Source organism: Hippoglossus hippoglossus, chromosome 4 (assembly GCF_009819705.1).
Source record: "Hippoglossus hippoglossus isolate fHipHip1 chromosome 4, fHipHip1.pri, whole genome shotgun sequence".
Taxonomy (NCBI): domain Eukaryota; kingdom Metazoa; phylum Chordata; class Actinopteri; order Pleuronectiformes; family Pleuronectidae; genus Hippoglossus; species Hippoglossus hippoglossus.
In genome coordinates, this window is record NC_047154.1 from 3,633,011 (window position 1) to 3,650,547 (window position 17,537).

Below are 17,537 nucleotides of genomic sequence, written 5' to 3' on the forward strand. Positions count from 1 at the left end.
TGACAAATGATGTTTGCCATAAAACTTGAATCAACATTGTTTTTTACAGGCTATGTCATAGGCATTCCACTTTCATACAACTAGCAATCTTTATGATGTATTAATATCACATGATAATAGAAGTGGAGGAAGTACTCACACATTTTACTTAAATAATAGTACAAATAGATACAAAATTTAATTAAGTCAAAGTCAAAGTCATTACAATAAATGTTCTAATGTTCTTGAGTGAAAGTCAGCAAGTAATTACTTTTACTTAAAGTATTAAAAGTAAAAGTGCAGATACATAATGTACATAACAAAAATGTTCTCAAGGAAAAGTACCACACTTGAGTAAAATAATGGGGTTTTCAGCTCTTGGATTTTTTTATCTTGCACTTTGATTTGTTTGTGCAACAAGCAACAAAGGCACAGAATCGGCATGAGCGTGGGGGAAAGCACCAGCAGGGTCATTTACGGTGAGAGCATTACGAAATCTGAACGTGAAATCGATAGGTTCTGCTTTTAGACTGAAAGAGGGAAAGAAAACTCTACTTGCTTTTAAATATACTTAAAGAATCAAAGTAAATGTACTTGCTGGGTGAAGCCTATATGCAACTGTCTACTTCATCATCATGGGTCTCGGCCTCTTTCAGCTCTTATTTCAGGTGTGAGTGCTGCTCTCATTGAAGGAGGCGGAGTTTAGTTTTACCTGCCCACTCAGATTGGATCAGTCGCCCATATTCCCCTCTCGTTATTGATTACTTTTAAAAATGTGGACAATGTGAACATTTAATGCAATGGTTTGTAAAACTGTGGTGGAGAAAAGACGGCACAGCTATTTGCTGACATACAGTATGTAGTGGGGTGAAAGTAGCCGAAAATAAATCTTCTTCAGTAAAGTACAGATGCGTGAAAAATTTACTTAACTACAGTAACAAAGTAAATGTCCATTGCTACATCCCACCACTGCATGATGCTCAAAAACCCCAACGTAAACGGATGATAGTTTGTACATAGGATAGTGTGTACAAACATACAGTGACTGCAGAGCGTGAGACTTGTGTGGTGTAAATAGTTAAAGTGGATGATCTAATCAGCACTGAGAGAAGGTGGTGGTAGGTGATAGGGAGACGTCTTCACGGCTGCCACCTTAGTGCTTATCATGATGAACAGAGACAGAATAAGGGGAGGGCTGGGAAGAAAAACACAGCTCTCTGACCTCAGTGACGGGAATGACTCCCCCCCCTTTTCTTCCTTCCTGTGAACTTTGGAGCGCCCCAGAGCTGAGTGAGCACTAAACTGCACATAATGAGCAACCATGGGGGAGGCTGCGGACAAGGCTGCGGACGTAATAGCCGCTGTGGTGGACACCATGTCCAGAGTGTCCTTTTTAGGGAGGCCCCGCAACTGGCTGCAGTTTTTGTCTCTCGACGTCTCCCTTTCTGGAAGCCAACTGATTGTAAACCTGCAGTCCTGACGCATTAGTAATCCGCCCTTTGGCCCTGCATGTGTATACCAGAGAGTTTGCATATGCACGGTGAGCAGTGAGATTCTGAGCAATGAAAAAAAAAGGTATTATTAAGAGTGAAGGAATTCCAAACATCCACCTCACCCAGCTCTGCACAAGGGTCACTGCAGACAGAGAGGAGACGTTTTCAGAGTGAGCACACGAGTTTCATGTGGTTTACGAGCTGAATGTAATCAGTTGTTTCGGAAAAATCACGTGTGCATTTAAGGAGAAGCCCGGCAGATTAGTCCTGCATTCTGCTGGAAATGCTCTTACACTGGAAGTTATTCTCCAACCAAACCGGATCTAAATAACAAACCAGAGGGTCAAGTGCTTCATCTGTGAAACTTTTCCAGAATCACTGTGATGCAACAACTGTGAAAAATCATTTGTCTTTATGCTGAAAGTACAGATGCACTAATATTTTACTTTTTAGTATAAACTTTCTTGTATTTATTTATCTCACTTTAAACTTCCTCATGTTAAAAATAAATGTTTTACCTAGATTTATATCACAGCTATATTTAACAGTTATTTTGCAGATTAATATTTTACATACACATGTACTTTGTGCCAAGTGCTGATTAGCAAATGTTTGCATGCTAAAATGCTAAAATAAGTCATAAGTCCTGCTAAACCTATGCATGTTAAAGCATTTTGCATTGTCAACATGCCGACATTCCCATTTATCTCAAAGTACAGCTGTTGCTGGAAATCTCCAAAGTTTCATTTTGAGAAAACTAGAAATGAAAGTTTCTCGAGCTGAGGGGACAACGACCTTTCATCTTGTGATAAGACAGAGAGGAGTTCCCTCCAGGCTCCACTAACACTTCAGTTGCTCCTTAAATGGTTGAACTCCTGTTGAACTTGATGGACCTGTGAGTGTGTATTCAGTCCAGGGTGGGACACTGAGCTGCAGGAGCCTACACTGTGTGTGTCCTCTGTTTCCTTCACTCATGCACATATAGGCACATCTTTAGTTCATACACCATGTGCAGTAGTAGAGGAATGCCATCAACTAGCATTAATGTGCCAAGTTATGACAGTCAAAATAACAAGGGAAACAAATGCATACAGCCTACACTTGCAAAGAAGAAATGATGAAGTTAAATATGCCTGTATGCAAATTCTAAAACATGCACACCAACTACCACAGTTCAGGAAATGAATTCACAGTATTTCTTGCAAGACTTGAAAGTCAACTGGTCTCTGTCTCTCAAAAGACAGCTGTCTGATAACACCAAACCAGATTATGGGTTAACAAAGCAAAGAAAACGGAACACGTTTAAATACACATTATCACGCTAGAGTAAATCATTTACACGAGTGAGAGCATTTATGCCGTCATGAGGTCACAAAGGCCGAGACAAGTCTGCTCCCTCATTGAATTTAATGCCACTTTAACCTGCTTATTATCCAAATTAAAGAACTTGTGCTCCCAAACCAAAGCTCTGCATTACCTCAACAATGACCTACATTCTATGATATTCAAACCCTGTCTGGTGCATAAAGTTCAAGTAATGACTGCGCCTTTTTCAGTCATGCATTTTGGAGCGTTATAATGCTGTATTCATTCAAAGCACCGACCAGGATCTCACAGGGAAAGTATGCGCGGGCCGGTTGCAGCGGTTTGTTTTCAGAACAGTGTAACTCCAATGGAACGCAGCTGCAACGGCGTGCTGCATACCACCCTGTTTCACCCCTAATGAACATCAATCAAAGGCACATTTTTACATAGCGGCACAGACCACCGTGTGTATACTTGCAAGCAGTGCAATTAGAAGCAATTTATTTCTGGACTGGAAAATATTTTCCTTTGCCACTGTCTGGTGGAGGAAAATGTTACAAAGAAAAAAACAAATCACACCAGGAGAGAGCAGCTTGTAGAAAAGAATCTCAGGCATGTAACTAGTGGCGGGGTCGATTTTCTGGGCAGGGTGACATCCCAACTGCTGCTCGGTCTTGCCCTCTTAACTGCCAGACTCTTATGTTTGTTAACAGGAGGCCGACATTCCCTGGACGGCTCCCGCAGCAGAGATCAGGGTGGCTGGAATTCTTGTCTGGCAGACACGTGGCACAGGAGTGTTTCAAAGTGGACACAGCAGCACACAAACAGATAAAGCAAGCACTGAGCACTGTTTATTATCAGGACCCCGCAGTCATGATTAGAGGGTTCTTAAGAGAAGCTGTGCACAAGCACTTTCTAATATATTCTGAGCACAAACCTGCAGAATGGCAAATGAGAACTGAATCTGGTCTGCAGCCTTCCCCCGGCTGCTCTGTGAGGACGTACTTGAAATTAAAATGCACTGATGGGAATGTTTGTAGTTTAGCAGGTGTTTGATCATGAAGTGACAATTGTAAACCACAGGAAGTTAATCAGAGTGATTAGAATTCATCCACAGGGGAGCATGGATGAACATGTAATACAATCTAATCAATAGCTGCTGAGACCTTACTCAAGACCACAAACTGGAGATGCAGTTAGGTATTAGTGGAAAGTTGTGATACTAGAGTAAAAAAAGAAGACCAAGGATTCATCCTCTGGGAGCATGCACCAGATTTCAAGCAACTCTCCAATTCAGCATTACTTCCTTGTTAACAACTGGAACCTACTTTACCGCCAATGCAACTAGACGGCTGACGGTGAGAGATTCGAGTGTAATGCTAGAAGTGGCTAGCTTCAAGCACAGGTAGAGGGGGGGGGGCTTTCACTCTTTATTCAAAATTTGAACATTCAGTCGAACGTGGGGGGAAACGTTTATATTCAAACTGTAATGGCCTGTTCGATACAGTTTAGAAATGCATCAGACAGCCTGAACTAATCTGCCTAATGAAAATAAAAACATATGGCTGTTGACTTTGCAACATTCGACTGCCTGATTACAAATCTTTGGGCTCACCTGCAGCCGAGGAGGCCCCACAGACAAGCTGAGCAAAGTCAAGTGTTCAACCTCATCGGACTTGTGCAGGGGCTGGTAGTCTGATATATTCAAACAAATTGCATGTCATGTCAATTTTGCTGGAACTCGATTGTAAAAAAATCTACAGGCTACATAGATCTGGAAGTCTCAGTCCTTTCTAACGCCACATCCACAGACTTTTTCATTTTTAAACTGTAAGACACACTTAGAATCTGCTGTCTCTGCACCCATAGAAGGTTTACAACAGCTTCACATGCTGTAGTTACTCCCCAACACCTGTGCACAGTCACTGATGTGTAGGATTCGTCCTCTTGGGACCGGACCGGCCTGCTGACATGGCCATCCCTAGAGACATGACGCTAGCGTGGCTAAAAGACAATACATGCATGTACCTTTCCTTGCAATTCACACAGGCAGAGCTGAGGACAGCACCTGGCAGGCAGTTATGTGAGAATCCTGCCCATGGAAACAGGATCTGCAGTGACCTAGTTGTTGAGTGGGTTGATAATATGTCACAAAGAGGCAACAAGCAGGGGGGGGGGGCATGGTAATTACACATCTGAAACTGCAGTCATAATTCATTCACGCTAACGGTTTCGTGCAGGCTTGACGTTGGATGGCTTCTGTTGTCTTCCCACAAGCATCACATGTGCCAACTACATAACGTAATCAAATGCATGTGGTTGAGTGTGTATAGATTTTTTTTATCACAAGAACAAGATAAAAGTCAAATGCAGAGGTTGAACCAGCTCCAGCTACACACTACTGATAGTTTATGTGCCCTGTAGCAAAAACTTGATGAGGCAGTTTGTCCTACTTCAAAGCGAGCATGTGTCTACATTATAGCAGTGCAGATAGGGCGGCTAATCTAAAGTGGTATCTGCATGCATCCAGGGCACCCGGAGGCCACACAGTGAACACTGATCCTGGTTTGAACTCCCAGAATTAGAGGTCCATGTGCATAAATAACATTACAAACATAAGTCTCTGCAAGTCCAAGATTTATTTTATTTTCCCGGTAGATCCTGGGCGGAGGAGAAAACTTCCAAAGATATTGCGCATGAGGACAAGGTCTAGAATACATTCAGATCCGTCTCTTTCAGATCAAACAGGCTTTTTCTTTTCCTTCTGCTCCCCAACATTTTTTCAAAGCGTGACATGTGTGGCATGAAAGAAACAAAGAGCTTCACGTGCAGACATATGAGCTATTTCCATCCGTCTCAACATATGGTTACAGATGGAATCTGCGCCCACAAAGAAAACAAAAGAGGCACAAAAGTAAACCAACCAGTGCTGGCCTGCTGGTCGTGGATGCAAGCCATCACAACTGGTGATCAAATGAGTATTAACCACATTACTTCCTGCACGAGGAAGAGCCACTCCCGCCTCTGCCCATAGCTGACCAAAATGAGTAGGAGTGTGTGTATGTATGTGTGTGTGTGTGAGAGAGAGATTGAGAGAGCGAGAGAAAGATGGGGGGAGTGGGAGGGAGATTTGGAAGGCGGGGGCTGGTTCTTCAGGAAGCGGACGTAGTGCAACCAAGCAGAAGGAAGGAAGATGCCCATATATGAGCACAGACTTACTGTATGAAACAGGATGGAGGACATGCCTGAAGAGGCCTGGGATCTGCCATGGGTGTCAAAGAATAATGCAGTAAATGTGTAAACCTCCTCCCACACATGCACAAACACACACCCGGACACTCTACAGCTCAAGTTGCACCGAGCCCAAATTTTTCTGTTCAGCCTGAGCCTTACGCCTCTCACGTGATCATTACAATCAAGTTGTTTTAAAATGCAAGCAGTGATCGGGAAGATTCATCATTTCCCACAAATACAGATTCTCAGTAGAGGTGTCACTGAGCAGAAAGCCGGCTCTTGTTTCTGCCAGCATGAGCACAATAGAGGCCCTGCAGCTTGTGAGCAGCACACCTGCACAGCGGCAGAAAGAGCCTTTGTTTAACACATATTATATACTCTCATATTATTGCCAATTGCAACTGATTATACTTGATTAGAACCGATTATTTTCAATTAGAATTGATTATTGTTTAATTAGAGCTAATGTAATGTTGATGCAGTCAAACTGTTTTTGTGAAGCTTTTTTTCGGACCTAATGCTGATTCAATAAAAGTTTTACTTCCTGTTATCGGCATTATTTAGCTTTATTCAAACAACCTACCTTTATATAAATGTGGGTGTCATTATCCCACCCGATGTCACCTCATACCACCTCGAGTTAAATTGTGTTACACTCAAGTATGTGCTGAATATCTCACCGTGCAGAACTCTGCTTTATGCAACATGTGCCACCACACATCTCTGTCACACATTATAATCCCAATAAAATGTAAAAAGCAGCAGGTGTAGGATATGTTGTGTATTTTTTGCTCAAAATATAGGCAGCTTCCTGATTTGAGTTTCATCAGCCAAACCAAATAAGGACAAGCAAGGAGAGTGCAGGGTAATCTATTAAAGCTACTGATTTGATTAACCAGAGTATAGAACAATAAAGCAGACAGAGCACTAAAATGACAAAGGGTGATCTTATAGCTGAGTTACGGAGATAATAGACTGCCCGACGCTGCCATCGTGTGGAGTAAATTTATTACTACAGACCTAAGAAGTGTAAACGCTCCCGCTCATGCTGGCCATGAAGGGACATCTCTTTCTAATACGATCCCAACATAAGAGGTGAGTTTATATGAGGTGTCAGCACGTCAAGTGGGCATCCTCCAAAGTCAAAGTGAGATCATCGCTATTTCTTTTTTTGCTACTTTCAGATTATTATTTTATTTTCTTGCAGTTGTACATTACAAAATATCACCTTTGTCAATAGCAAAATATTTAAGTACATCAGGGAATTAACAGGCAGGTAAGTTATATAAATAAAACTGAATGATATAGTGATATAGCAATTCAATGATAAGAGACAATAGGAAAAGCTTCAGTAAAATAATAGAAACCTGCAGCTTCAAAACTTCACCCTCGTCATCCCCATTTTCTCTAAATTCCACTATAAGTGGAGGATCTTACAAAACACTATATTATTGAGTGAACTAGGAACAAAATATGAATTAAACTACATATCGAAGTTAGAGCTGCTTTGAGTACCAGTGGAAGATGGATTCTGTCCAGTAATACTTACAAGTGCATTAGAACTAAATTAGGAATGGAACAAATACAGTGACCAACAACTCTCTGTGAATATATGGATATTAGTTTAAGACATTTTTTTGGAAAAAAAAGGTAATTAGTCCTCAAACTGTATCATCTTAGTATCAGCAACATCCTGTTGTAATGAACACGTGTAAAAAGGGGTTAGAGCATGAAGTGAATTGAGTTAAAAATTGTCATTGTTGCTCCTGAACATAAAGGGAGAGGTTTTTCACATCATGTACTAACAATAATTTGAGTGAAAACATTACAGGTTCGTATGTGTGGTTAACAGACCTCTCTATAGCAGCTACCAGGGCAAATATTTGTTTAGCAGCTACATGAAGTCTAAGAGAGATTCATTTCTGAAAACTGCAGTGCTGCAGGTCTGAAGTTCATCTGAGGACAAACTGTTGAACGGTTTTAACTGTTGAAAACAACAGACATGAAACATTGAGACCAACCCTTCTGCTATGATTAGATTTCAGTGCAAACACATAAATGAAGGCATAAAATAACTTTAAAAATATATAACAAATCAATTAATGATATTTCATATTTCATTTAAGGAATCCCAAGTCTGAGGCTCAGTGAAGCATCTTCCACCTCACAACTCCATTTGAAACAAGAAGTGAATCCGGGGCTCAATCTTATTCAAACTGTATGTCAAAATATCCAAACCAATAGAATTTAATATTGTGGATAGAGATTAAAGTGGTCCTCCTGCAATTAACAGAATTCTAGAATGGTACCCAGTGCCCAGTCATACCTTTGGCAAGGCCCATCCGTCCCCTAATGAAACCATATTTAAATTCACTAGATCCGGATTTTGTTTTGATCTGCATCAAATTTAACTCGATCAGAAATATCAAACCTATAATAAACCAGATTTTACTTAATTGAGATCCATGAATTATTGTCTAAGAAATCAATGAAAATGTTGAAAAGTGCCCTATCTCACAATGTTGAAGAAAGTGAAAATTCCTGAATCCAGCCCTGATGGGCTCTTTACAGCATCTTATTGTGGTAATCTGTATCTTTGGCATATCCTGCTATCTATCAAACAAACGCTTAGTTACCTCCTTGGTGTGGGTAACAAAGAAATACATCAGGGACTGAATCTAAGTCAAATCACTAACTGCATGTTATAGTATCTTTAACAATAGAATCTAGTATCATGACCTCACATTGAAGTTACCCTCCAGCAATTCAATATTCTCCTTAAAGAATGGAAAACTCAAGCTCAACAATTCAGCAGCACATTTTTCATAATGGAGAAAGCTATTTATTTTCCAAAAACCTTGCAGCCTCACAAACACACAATTTTCATTCAAACTGCACCTGAAGAGTCCTCGACAAGACAAACAGGAAGTCATGTGTAAAACCCAAGGATACCACAGTACACGTGAAAACAGTCATCTTCGAACAGTACGATAGAATAAGAAAGTAGGTACGTTGTTGGAGGGTTAATAACCTTCCAGTGTGACTTCAATTTCCACATTTACCAGCAAATGCAAAGTATAACAGCCTAGTAACACAGCACTGTACACTTACCAGCAGAGGGCAGCACCTCAAAGGCAGCTCATAAAGTGTGACTGGAGATATGAAGGACTTACTGGGGACCAGCTCTGATTAATAATGTATCGACTGGTGAAGCAATGTTTGTAACCTAAGCCTTCTCTCAATTACAGTAGAGGCTGGGGACACTGGTAGCGACAGCAGCGTTGAATGGGAGAACACTTCTTCAACATGGACACTGACCTGTGTGGGAAAAGATCTCAAGGAGCAGGGACTGGGGCACCACAGTCTCTGTGAGCAGCATAAATCTGGAAAGAAAAGCAAAGGAAATGGGATGAAATTACTGCAACAGCAAGCCAAACAGTTCAAATGTTGAAATGGGTTTTCCACGCCAGAGAGTCTGGTTTTTCATTGTAGAGAAGGAGTCAGGAGTGTGGGAAAAACTGTTCCAACACAATCAGCTTATTTAGACTAATCAGAAACACTGACAAATTAGTGTGGATAATCTGGATATAGAAACTTTTAGATTTCTCATTGGTCCTCTCAGGCGACTGTGAGAGCTTATCGAAGATCGCTCCACTGAAACCAGTTTTCCTCGTCATTTAGAGAAAATGAGAAGAGCACTGTCAGACCTAATCAGCTGTGGGCGGAGATTCTCTGGCCTCCACTCTATTTGCATTCATTACCACATTCCAGTGAAACCAGTTAGATGGCAAGTGCCTTGGTCTGAGATCTTTCTGTTTGTCTTCACACTCTCTGTCACAACAAGCAGGGGTGGGGCCTCATGGTGAGAACTAGAAAGTAAAGGTCCAAAAATACTGTGTAAACATTAACTGTTTATTCGCCCGCAGCACTCACATTTCTCCCTCTTCCTAAGGCCCAATCTATCACACACTCATATATACATGAAGGAGAATTTGCATAAGAGCATTTAGCTGCAGATACGAGTTATCAATAGATTTTATATAGCAAACTTCCTTGATTTCAAGATAAGATAACTATGAATGAGGATGTTTGAAATTCCAACTTCATTTTGTATATTATCATTTATTAAATAAACAATAATAATTTTGAAGACACATGAAGCAGTGAAAGAAGCTATAAACACAACACTAGGGCTACGTTGTAGCACTGACGGGCCCGAGCACACGCATTTCGAAGCCTGTTGCGGTCGGTGGAGAGAGCGATCAATGACCAAGCGCACGTCTCTGCGTTGCAATGCATTTTGCGCACTGCGGCAAGGATAAACGCTTCACTTCCTGCGTCCGTCACGCGATGTCGATCCTTGCCTGCTAATTGCTCATTACGGTCCACGCTATCAATTGCACATCACACTGTGAACATTTTATGTAAATCGAATGATAGTTGTAAAACAAAGCTTACTTCCTGTTGCCAGTAGGTGGCGCCATCACTATTATTACCTACAGACTAATATATCTGTTCAAGTAGGGGCTCTGATGTAGCGTGAGCAATTTTGTGTCAATTGGACAATGTTACAACAACTTAATTATCACACTGATCAGTAGGTGGCGCTATGACCCTGAACTAATATTAATATATGGAGCTGTTCAGGTCAGGATTGTGATCATAGGTCAGTAGTTCTTCCTGTTTCATGGCGAATCAGTAGGTGGCGCTATGACACTGAGGAAATATTGACACATAGAGCTGTTCAGGCTTGGTCTCTGATCATGAGACAGACGTTTGGTAGTGATAGGACTATGCACACTGGAGTTATGACAACATCGTGTCCTTTGGCAAAGGATGAACCTTCGCCGCACCTCAATGTTTACACGGTTTGAGGAAATGTCACAATTCTGACCATGGTCCAATGACTTGACTGAGCTCTTTTGAGCTGTATATTGTAAAGCAGTCAGGAGCAGTTCATCAAAGTATAAAACAAGTCACTTCCTGTAGCCAGCAGGTGGCACTGTGATTTTAAGTCATGATTTCTGTGTTGATGTCATCAGGCCGGGACTCTTGTCTTACATGACTAGTTTGGACTCGATTGGACCAACTATGTCCGAGATACAGAACCTCATGTTTTGATGGCGTGTAATCAAACTTTGATGCCACGCCACGGTCACACCGTGTGACGAAATCAAAAATACCGAGTTAGTTTATATCTCCATCTTGTTGAGATGACATTCCCAGAAGTTGAAGTTGATCTGATGAAAGCCCTACGACAAGTTCGTCAAAGTAAAAATGTGGAAAATGTGGAAAATGGCCACTAAAGTCAAAATGGCGGGCTTCCTGTTTGGTCTAGCATATCTATCCAAGAGACTTATTTGTTTGTTATGAAAAGACACATGTCCCTATAGATTTTTGTACATGTCGGCCAATCGTGGTGCCGGGGCTGCCCTTTAGGGGGCGCTAGTCAGTTATTTTGCCACGCCCATTCCTTAAAACCATCTGAATGTCTGCAGGGGGGGGGGGGGCTGTTGTTACACAAATGTAGTTTGAGGGAGATAGACCCATGAACACGGAAGTTACAGCAATTTCGTGTGTCACAGCGAGTCGATGAACTTTGACTCCACGCCACTATTATGGTGTTTGACGAAAAGTCACAGTAATCTTATGCCTACATTATCAATGTCTTGAGACCCATTTGATACAGTTTGACATGGCTGCGGGCAGTGGGTGAGGAGGAATACCTCCAAGTGTAAGACATGCAAAAAACAAGACATTTCCTGTTTCCACCAGGGGGCGCTGTGATTTGAAGTCATAATTTCTGTGTAGATGTCATCAGGCCGGGACTCTTGTTTTACATGTCTAGTTTGGACTCGATTGGACCTTGTATGTCCGAGATACAGAACTTCGTGTTTTGATGGCGTGTAATCAAACTTTGAGGCCACGCCACAGTCACACCGTGTGATGAAAAATCGATCTTTGAGTTAGTTTTTATCTCCATCTTGTTGTGATGACACTCATCCCCATATGAAGTTGATCTGATGAAAGCCCTGGGACAAGTACATCAAAGTAAAAATGTGGAAAATGGCCAATATGGCCACTAAAGTCAAAATGGCGGGCTTCCTGTTGCTTTTTTCCAATTGCACCTCTGACCTTTTGTGTTTGTCTGGTCATGATACACCTGGGCTACGATTTTTGTGAAGATCGGCGAAAGCTGACTGAGGGGCTTTTCCTTAGATGGCGCTGTTGAGCCATTTTTCCACGGCCATTTCAAATTACTCCAGAATACAATTACTTTTTGGGGTTTTGAATTCCCTGCAAACTTTGGTAACAATTTGAGCATGTCTAGGCCCTGAAAAAGCCCCAAAAGGGAAATACAAATCCTTCGAAATACAATAGGGCCTCCCACCGGAGGTGCTCGGGCCCTAATTAACATATCAAGTTATTAAGTTGTTGCGATGAACATATTCCATAGACTGTAAATAAACATGGAGAAAAATATCAATCCAGAAAGGTAGTTGAGACTTCCAGGATTTGAATGTTGCCATCTTGCTTATTTGGAACCAGTCTGTACAGTAGTGATCGGGGAATTGAACCTCGATAGTAAGGTCCCACTGATGCACACGCTCCACCAATTGCAATCATGATATTTCACCCTGTTTTTATAGCATCAAATAACTAATCAAAGCTAGTATTGGTAATCAAGGAAAAGAGCAGGCTACACTTGAAAAAATGCCATAAATACATCCCACCCCTACCATTGGCCCTGCCGTCAAAGCTAATCCCACATGAACAAGCACTGACAACTGCTAAAAGCAGACTTTTGCATGACTCGCTATCGTGCTATCATCTCTGCTTCAGCGATTTACGTCTCTCCGGCTGAAGACTATAGTCATGCAGAGTGAGAGAACCGGCAGGGGACACGCAGGCAAACAGGTTGGTTAGTGACAGAAAGGTACACTGACTAAATCTAGTCATCCAAGGCTCACAGATTCCGGGTTTTTATTTTGGTCATTGTCCTATCTACTAACATGGATGAGGCAGGAGTTATGACCTATACTGCAGCCAAGTGGCTGTTGTATATGCTATACTCTCACTATTGGGGACCTGTCATGTTGTCCATCTTCATATAGAGTCTATAGCAGCCACATGGCAAATAAAAGTCCAATATTCACTTTCCTGTTTGCAATGTTTAAGTATCCAACAACTGCTAAGATGCTAAAAGCTCAATATGTTCTCCAGCTAGTTGTCAACAGCGTCTGTCTGTCTTTTGGAAATGCACAGAGGGTTTATAAGAGCTTTTTCACTCAATACAAAAACTGCATGAGGCTGGAAGGAGGTCGATGAGAACTGGCGACAATGCATCAGAACAATAATGAAAGATGTAGTTTAGTGCATTTAAGTAACATTTGTCTTTTTTTCGCCCAAAAGGCTATACACAACTGGTGTTGCTGCTTCCATTCAAATGAAAAGTAATCAATTACATAAAGTTATCGCCTTGTTCATGTTTTATGATACTGCAAATGGTTTGCTTGCATAGGCCATGTCTGTGAACAGAGGACAACAACAGCTCTTCTTCATTTGTTTGAGATAAAATACAAAAAATTCCACATTTTCAGAAAATAATTGATTGGGTATTTAAAACCAAAAGTTACTTACTGCTCCGCGACCCTATAGCTGAATTAATAAAGTTCAGTGCATTAAAGAAAAGCCAGTTTGCAGGACAGGGAGTGAGAATAGTTAGTCATATGTTCAGGGTAAACAACAGATTGGATTTGCTTGTGTTGATGTGTTGAGAGAAACTACCATGTCTGATTTATTTCAATCTAAAGCAAAGCTGTGTTGGTTATATGACACAGAAATACATCACACCATCGCAGAATAACTGTTCGTCTGTTAGACCAACACTAAGGGGTCTGTCATTGTATGGAGATGAAACCAAAGATGTTTTACCTGCTGCATTCCAGTTGCTAAGCAACCTCTTTCTGCCTTGTGTAGTTCATAATTTACCGTTCTGTCCAGTGCAGAGCGGTGGAGAGTCACAGTTAACTCAGTTTAGACAATAATGTAGTCTTATGGGAGCTAATTAGGTCGAGCACTTAACAGGGAATATGACATCAATGACTGTTTACATGTGTTGTTCTGCACATACAACATCTGAACACTCACTGGCTGGGGATGTCATCAAGGTAATAACACTGACACAGGCGTCATCAGCGGTTTCTGTCCTGCTTGCTCACTAGGTTACCAACCGTCCTTGAGTTCTCATTCATTTAGTCATTCAGTGCATCAAATTATTTCAATCCGATTTGTCTTGTGTACTGAAACCCAGTTACATCATATTGACATTTTCAAAAAGTACACTAATGTTTTGCACACACACACACACACACACACACACACACACACACACACACAATAATGCATTCCCTAGCCCCTTACCCTAAACCTAACCATCCAAACTAAATGACATTTCATTTAGCTGACGCTTTTATCCCAAGCGATTTACAATAAGTGCATTCAACCATGAGGGTACAAACCCAGAACAACAAGAATCAAGAAAGTACAATTTTCTTTAAGAAAACCAAGTTACAGAGTGCTATCAGTAAGTGCCATTTAAGTGCTACTAAATTCTTAGTTTAAACTAAAGTTGTTGTTTTTTTGTTTTTTTGTTTTTGAATCAAGGTATAGTCGGAAGAGATGTGTTTTTAGTTTGCGGCTGAAGATGTATAGACCTTCTGCTGTCCGGATGTCATAGGGGAGCTCATTCCACCATTTAGGAGTCAGGACAGCAATCAGTCGTGACTTTGTTGAGGGGTTAGCTCACAGTGACGGAGCAGCTAGCCGATTGGCAGATGCAGAGCGGAGTGAACGGGCTGGGGTGTAAGGTTTGACCATGTCCTGGATGTAGACTGGACCCGATCCGTTCGCAGCACGGTACACAAGTACCAATGTTTTGAAACAGATACAGGCAGCCACTGATAACCAGTGAAGGGAGCGGAGGAGCGGAGTATGCCTCACTCTAACCCTAACCCTTAACCTAACCTAAACCCAATTATAACCCTAACCCTAAAACCAAGTCTTAACCCCCAAACAGTCCATTAAAGGGGGGTCACAAAGTGAGGACCGGCAAAAATGTCCTCACTTTCCCAAAATGTCCTCACTCCGTTGGTTATATGCTCAAACTGGTCCTCACAAAGAAGCTGTACAAACACACACACACACACACCACCTAACCAAAACATTAACCCAAACATAACCTAAGGCAAACTGTGATTTATAAATATGAGCTGAACAAATTTATTTCATTTGATTAGGAAGGGGTTGCGGTCCCCTTGAGGGCTACAAGGTCAGTGTTTAACCAAAGAGTTAACAAAAACAAGTGTACACACACAGACTCATTTTAAATGTGTGAAATTGACTTTTGTGTTTTTATATTAGTTGTATTTATAATACACTGAGAGATATACATAATCCAACCAAATCAACCAATTATACATCAGTGCTAACTGGACCCACAGGAAGCAGCTGACTATGGGGAGGCCATAAAGAGCAGATAATTAAATTTAATGACAGTGGCTTTATCAGGAGGCTCCTTCCCCTGATGCTGAGCAGATGCAGCACGGAGACCAGGGGTCGGGTTGTTGTGTCAGTGGAGCTGCACATCTTGTGGGACTGCACAGAGCACTAGTCTATAAATATCCCACTGCGACAATATGACAGGTCACACAATGTCAGTGAGATCATACACAGGGTGACACTGACCAGTGTCCTGTGTGCTGTCACTCAGGCCTGCGCGTCACTCTCACAGACAACGATGACACAGGTACTAAAGGGCATAGCAACAGTGAGGCAGCATTTATTGTTATCACGTCACAAAACAAAAACAAGATATTGAGCAAACAAAATGCACCCTACATCGCTCTTTTAATTCTGACAGCAGTAATTCCTGAGGTCAATTATTCTCAATCAAATGGCATGTCTTGTCCCACGCTATTAGGAATAAATATATTCCTAACAAAATATGTAGGAACAAACATACGCAGTACTGTTAAATACCGTATGTGGCGTATACCTGTTACCTCTCACGAATCAGAAATACATAATGTACACACAGTAAGTATAAAGCATCAACCTGTGAGTGTGAATGTATGCATGGCAGTCTGCTAACCCTGTAATGGACTGTAGATGAGGACAGACATGGAGGCTGTACTTCATCCATGCTGCTGCCAGGTTGTCATAGCAACACCCAGCTAGTAGACAACAGTATCCCATCAGACCAAACAGAGCTTTAACAGTCTCAACTATTTGTTCTCTCACACAAGCTCAAACCACTTCAGATACTGTGCTAATAAAAAGCCAGTTTACATAATGAACCTACATCACACTAAAACACAAAATGCAGTGTTTGGATAAACTTTTGTTGGTAAGTTCTGCACCTACATGCACACTGACATTTTTGTTATGATCAGGTTTTCTGAGTATCCAGTTACTAAAACAAATATAAAGTCTGGGATATTTGTACAGAAACCAGGCCGTTATTTTATAATGAAGCAGATTTATGAGCATTGACTCACTTTCTGTAAAGAGATGTACTGAGACCAGCTCCTCACTTAGATAGCAGTGAACTTATTACAGGACATAATTATAGCTTATAAATTTATAGATGAAATATCGTTTGTTTTATTATCAATTATTTTGTTGCTTTTTTATTCATGTGAAGTAATCGTTTAATGGAGAAATTATGTATTATGTTAAAGGTCACAAAAACTACAATCCCAGAGCCAAATTACTTTATTTTGTGTGATCAACTGTGTATATATATATGTATATATATATATAGTATAAATTTGAAAGGCTGCAGACAAATAATTTGATGCAATTCTGTTTTAGAAATGACTTAAACTTAGATCACTCTGTCTGTGCTTAGGATCACACCACAAAAGATTCACAAGATGTGGCTTTTATAGAGACAGAGTGAGAGTCATCCCTGGGACGCACAGTTTCAGTTAGTGAGCAAGGATATTTTGAAGTGAAAAAGTGGTATCTGTATCTGTGATGGAAAAAAGAGCCCAAGGTTTAAGCCGTCATCACTTGCTGACGAGCAGTGGATGCTTTGTGTGCTGTGCAGACCTCATTCTGTGTGACATGTCCACTCATTCTCAGTGAGTGTGTAATTGTAGTGCCCTCCTTGCTGTGATGTGCTCCGGTGAGGAGGCAGGGAGAGCTGTGATGTGCGTCAAAGCAGCATTTTTCACATATTGCTGTGGACTAACAGGGCCCGTGGCTGACGGCGGCAGCTCCACTCTGTTGACTGTGAGCATTCTCTGGAGGGCTTTGTGACCAGGGCAGTGACGCACGGACGAGCTCCCAGGAGGCTGAGCGTGGAATTTGAGTCGAGGGACAGAAGGGGAATGGGGAGGGAGAGCGTTGTGTTTTGGGTTTGGGTGGGGGGGGTGGGTGGCACTCTCACGAGATTAAACCGTGCTACGTTCTGCACCCGGTGACTTTGGTGTAACTGGGCAACATGGTCAAAACCTCGTC

At 41.5% G+C, this 17,537-nt stretch overlaps 1 protein-coding gene across 1 annotated transcript in view; it reads right to left on the bottom strand.

Annotated features, from left to right (window-relative positions):
* The window catches only part of si:dkey-44g17.6 (guanine nucleotide-binding protein G(I)/G(S)/G(O) subunit gamma-12), a 33,481-nt gene that overhangs the window by 13,485 nt on the left and 2,459 nt on the right, over nt 1-17,537 (bottom strand). The window contains exon 2 of the mRNA XM_034582712.1: nt 9,330-9,394. The gene's annotated coding sequence lies outside the window, so the exon portion shown is untranslated. The remainder of the gene's footprint in view (nt 1-9,329; nt 9,395-17,537) is intronic.